Here is a 5771-nt window from a genome sequence, read left to right as displayed (position 1 = left end):
GATATAGTAAGTTATTTCCCATGATAGGGGAATCTAGGACAAGAGGTCACAACTTCAGGATTGAAGATGGTCCATTTAGAACAGAGATGCAGCTAAATTAAGTGTTAGTCAGATACTGGTAAAGCTGTGGAATTTGTTGCCACAAGCGGCTGTGGAGGCCAAATCAGTTGGTGCATTGAAGGCAGAGATCGATAGTTTCTTGATTAGCCGGGATATCGAAGGGTATTTGCAGTATGCAGGGGGAGTGGGGATGACGGAAGAATTGGTACAGCCCATGATTAAATGGCGGGGCAGAATTAAATAACCGAATGGCCTACTTCTGCTACCATATCTTATGCTCTCATGATCTTGTGGTCTCTCTACAGCTGCGCATGAACAGCAGCCGAAAGTGAAGATCGGAAATGTACCGTTCCGTCAGATCTGCCTACTCTGTGTAGTTATAGGCGTCTTCCTCGTGATAGTGGCCGGTCTCTCGATCCATGGTGAGTGGAATGGTCTCCCGGTGGAGTCAGACCATAAATAAAGAGAGTGGAATGAATTGTTAACCGTGATAAAACACGGCATTTACCATAACAAAATCAAGACTCGTCCTGAAACGCCATTCACTATAACATCAACAACGCTGTCAGGGTCATGACGTTCAACGAGACACAAATACACTCCTAACCGCGACACTGACACGACCATCGCCGTCACACACACACACACACACATGGCTGTTACACTGACCGCAACGTGCCCCTCGCTGTAACATCGACATGCCCCTGACCGTGTCACTGATAAATCCCTCAAGCGACACCGACACAAACCTCACAGTGACACCGACACGCTATTCACCGTGACACTGAGACACCGTGACACCTTCACGCTCCTCAGCGTGATCCGCTCCGCACCGCATCGTGAAAAAGACTCAGAGACAGTATCGCTCCTCAGCATAAAAACCGATGCACCGCTCGCTCAGGCAATTCCCCACACCTCACCCTGACACAGGCAAACCCCTTAACATGATTACCGACACCTAAATTCACAATGACACCGACATAGTACACTCTGTGACACGGACACACACCTCACCGTGACCCTCTCACACCCACCGTGGCCATGACATGTCTCTCACCGTGACACAGACATACCCCGCTCTATGAGACCAGCACACCCCACACCATGACACAGATACTCCACCCACGGTGACACCACAAGCCCCCCACACAGACATTTTCCTCGACTTGACATCGAGATACACTTCATTGTGATCCGGCACACCTCTCGCCGGGGCACAGAATCTCCTCACAGTTTCCTCACACGCCCCTCACAGCAAATCGGACATGTAACATCAGCATCTTCACCGGGACATTGATATACACCCTAGTGTGACACAGACACGTCCCTCACAGCAAATCGGATATGTCCAGCCTGATACTGACGCAGACCCCCATTGTAACATCAACAACATCTTCACAGGGACATTGATACACACCCTAGTGTGACACAGACACGGCCCTCACAACAAATCGGACATGTCCAGCATGATACTGACGCAGTCCCCCATTGTAACATCAACATCTTCATCGGGACATTGATATACACCCTAGTGTGACACAGACACGTCCCTCACAGCAAATCGGACATGTCCAGCATGATACTGACACAGACCCCCATTGTAACATCAACATCTTCACCGGGACATTGATACACACCCTAGTGTGACACAGACACGCCCCTCAAGGTGGAGCCGACGCCTCTCACTGTGCCATCAGCACCTCCTTCACTGTGACACCCTTCACCGTGACACTGACACAACAAAATAATAATGGTGCATTGCTCCCTCATGTCGATAGGGTGGTGAAGAAAGCTTTTGGTATGCTGGCCTTTATAAATCAGATCATTCAGTATAGGAGTTGGGCTGTAATGTTAAAATTGTACAAGTCATTGGTGAGGCCAAATTTGAGTATTGTGTACTGTTCTGGTCCCCGAATTATAGGAAATATGTCAACAAAATAGAGAGAGTATAGAGAAGATTTACTAGATTGTTACCTGGGTTTCAGCACCTGAGTTATAGGGAAAGGCTGAACAAGTTAGGTCTTCATTCCTTGGAGCGTATAAGGTTGAGGGGGGACTTGATAGAGGTATTTAAAATTATGAGGGGGATAGACAGAGTTGACGTGGATAGTTTTTTTTTCCATTGAGAGTAGGGGAGATTCAAACAAGAGGACATGAGTTGAGACTTAGGGGGCAAAAGTTAAGGGGTAACACGAATTTTTTTTTTACTCAGCGACTGGTTGCTGTGTGGAATGAGCTTCCAGTAGAAGTGGTAGAGGGATGTTCGGTATTGTCATTTAAAGTAAAATTGGATAGGTATGTGGACAGGAAAGGAATGGAGGGTTATGGGCTGAGCGCAGTGCGGTGGAAATAGGTGTGAGTAAGCGTTGGGAACGGACTAGAAGGGCCGAGATAGCCTGTTTCTAACTACCATGAGTTAAACTCAACCCTTCAATCCAAGCTTTCTACGCTCAACTCTAATCTGTCCGACCTTAAACAAATGCACAGCTATCTCCGTCACCAGTTCTGTGAATTGTTGACCAGCAGAAGAGGTGAGGCATCATCCCCCTCTTTCACCCACTCCTCATCACAGGGAAGGCATGGAGAGAGAAAGCGTCACTCTGTGCTTGATATTGGGAGGTGGGAAGAGATGGTATGGAGGGTGATTCACTCTATGTCTGACAGCCGGAGTGTGTGATGGGGCCGTGGAGAGAGAGATTCACATTGTGCCTGATCAAGCTGTGTGTGATTGGTCTTTGTAGAGGATCTAAATTCTGTTGTCTGACCCCGGGAGTTTGTGAGGGGCGGTGTTGAGGGAGCTTTCCTCTGTGTATGACCCCGGGAGTGTGTGAGGGGCGGTGCTGAGGGAGCTTTACTCTGTGTCTGACCCCGGGCGTGTGTGAGGGGCGGTGTGCAAGGAGTAGCACTCAGAATCTGACCCCGGAAGAGTGTGACAGGGTGGTGTGCAGGAAATTTCACCACGTCTGACCGCTGGAATGAGTGTCTGTGTCTGACTCCGAGAGTGTTTGATGGGATATTGCAGATGGAAGCTTCACTCCACGTCTGACCCCGGGCGTTTATAAAAGGCAGTGTGCACGGAGCTTCACTCCACGTCTGACCCCGGACGTTTATAAAAGGCAGTGTGCACGGAGCTTCACTCCACGTCTGACCCCGGGCGTTTATAAAAGGCAGTGTGCACGGAGCTTCACTCCACGTCTGACCCCGGGCGTTTATAAAAGGCAGTGTGCACGGAGCTTCACTCCACGTCTGACCCCGGGCGTTTATAAAAGTCAGTGTGCATGGAACTTCTCTCCACGTCTGACCCCGGGCGTTTATAAAAGGCAGTGTGCTTGGAGCTTTACTCCACGTCTGACCCCGGGCGTCTATAAAAGGCAGTGTGCACGGAGCCTCACTCCACGTCTGACCCCGGGCGTTTATAAAAGGCAGTGTGCACGGAGCTTCACTCCACGTCTGACCCCGGGCGTTTATAAAAGGCAGTGTGCACGGAGCTTCACTCCACGGCTGACCCCGGGCGTTTATAAAAGGCAGTGTGCATGGGAGCTTCACTCCACGTCTGACCCCGGGCGTTTATAAAAGGCAGTGTGCAGGGAGCTTCACTCCACGTCTGACCCCGGGCGTTTATAAAAGGCAGTGTGCATGGAGCTTCACTCCACGTCTGACCCCGGGCGTTTATAAAAGGCATTGTGCATGGAGCTTCACTCCACGTCTGACCCCGGGCGTCTATAAAAGGCAGTGTGCACGGAGCCTCACTCCACATCTGACCGCCGGAGTGTATAAAAGGCAGTGTGCACGGAGCTTCTCTCCACGTCTGACCTCTGGCGTTTATAAAAAGCAGTGTGCACGGAGCTTCACTCCACGTCTGACGCCTGGAGTGTGTGATGGGTCCGTGGAGGGAGAGATTCAATCTGCGTCTGGCCATGTTAGTGTGTGATAGGACGGTGCAGGGATCTTAAATCTGTGTCTCACCCCGTATATGTATGATGCGACTCTGTGTTTGACACAGTGTGCGTGTGATGAGAAGCTAGGGCGGGAATGGGGGTGGGTGAGAGTTTGGGGTCGTGTGTGTGTCTGACACATGGAACGGTGACGCATGCCTGGAGAGGAGAAATGATAGAGGTATACAAGATATTAAGTGGAATAAATAGAGTGGGTAGCCAGCGCCACTTCCCCAGGGCACCACTGCTCAACACAAGAGGACATGGCTTTAAGGTAAGGGGAGGGAAGTTCAAGGAAGATATTAGAGGAAGGTTTTACACTCAGAGAGCTGTTGGTGCGTGGAATGCACTGCCTGAGTTAGTGGTGGAGACAGATACACTAATGGAATTTAAGAGACTATCCGACAGGTACATGGAGGAAATTAAGGTGGGGTGGGGGGGTTATATGAGAGGCGGGGTATAAGTGTCGGCACAACATTGTGGGCCACAGGGCCTCTACTGTGCTGTACTATTCTATGTTCTATTCACTCTGTGACTTGACCCCAGGAGTGTGTGATGGATGGTGTGGAGGGAACCTCACTGTGTCTGATCCTTGTTAATTTACGATGGGACGTTGCGGAGGGATATTCACTCTGCGCCTGACTTCAGTGCGCGTGATGGGGCTGCGTGGAGGGAATTTCGCTCTGTGTGTGATCCCCGGTGTGTGTGATGGGGAAGTGTGAAGGGAGTTTCACTCTTTGTGTCACTGTTCTTTGTCCCTGATTTTCAGAGCAAACGTGTTCCAAGAACTGGGTCACAAATAAAGACCGGAGTTATTACGTATCCACGATAGAAACATCTTTCCAAAAAGCGATTCAAGAATGTTCAAACCGTTATTCAAGGCTGCTGGAAATCAATTCAAGGGATGAAGCGGTATGTGTCACAGTACGAGAAGCTCCCACAGTAACACAGGAATCATTACACACTCGAGGGATCCGACACAGAGTGAATCTCCCTCCCCACCGCCCCAACACACACTCCCGGGATCAGGCACAGAGTGTATCTCCCTCCCCACCGTCCCATCTCACACTCCCCGAGTCAGACACAAAGTGAATCTCCCTCCACACCGTACCATCACACACTCACGGGGTCAGACACAGAGGGAATCTCCCTCCACACCGTCCCATCACAGATTCCGGTTATAATCAATAGAGAGAAGGTACGTAGATCGTTTTCATTTCTTGGCATTAATCAAGTAAATTTACCTTCCCAGCTCTTTGTATCCCACAATCTTCTGGACAACGACTCTGGATTCTGGATTGAAAAATGCGAAAACGGGTGAGATTATCACTAATCTGTGGGGTGAAAATTGGTTATTGACGTAGTCCTGACGGGAGAAAATGGGATTAGTTTACGGACTGAAGTAGTTTTGTCGTAAAAGGGAGGGGCATTGAGAATTGTTTGTAGACTGTACGTTGGTAGGGGTTAGCGTGGTACAATGGGAACATTTTGGGGCCGACCCGTGTCTGTCGGGGAAGGACACTGCAGTGGGAATATTTCGGAAACTGCCAGGGGTAGTGGGGAGTGATCACTGACAGAGATTATTTTGGCCCTGACCCATGTGAGTGATTACAGCGCGGTGCAGTGGGATCATTTTGGAGATAGTTCCGGGCTGTGATGAAGGGAGCAACAGTGGGAATAGTTTAGTGAACGACACGGATCTGTGGGGTGAGAGTAGGACAACTGGAGTAGTTTGGAGACCGATGCAGGGCGGTGGCACACAGTGGGGTTAACGGA

At 50.0% G+C, this 5771-nt stretch overlaps 1 long non-coding RNA gene across 1 annotated transcript; it reads left to right on the top strand.

The window, feature by feature from the left end:
- The first annotated feature begins 2475 nt into the window (after positions 1-2475).
- Positions 2476-5352, top strand: LOC140720419 (uncharacterized). Its single transcript, XR_012097180.1, has 3 exons — positions 2476-2591; positions 4765-4907; positions 5248-5352. It is a non-coding gene; the product is annotated as an uncharacterized lncRNA (long non-coding RNA).
- The last annotated feature ends 419 nt before the right edge of the window (positions 5353-5771 follow it).

Source organism: Hemitrygon akajei, unplaced genomic scaffold, assembly GCF_048418815.1.
Source record: "Hemitrygon akajei unplaced genomic scaffold, sHemAka1.3 Scf000042, whole genome shotgun sequence".
In the NCBI taxonomy this organism is placed as follows: Eukaryota; Metazoa; Chordata; class Chondrichthyes; order Myliobatiformes; family Dasyatidae; genus Hemitrygon; species Hemitrygon akajei.
This window is presented reverse-complemented; position numbering and strand designations above follow the sequence as displayed.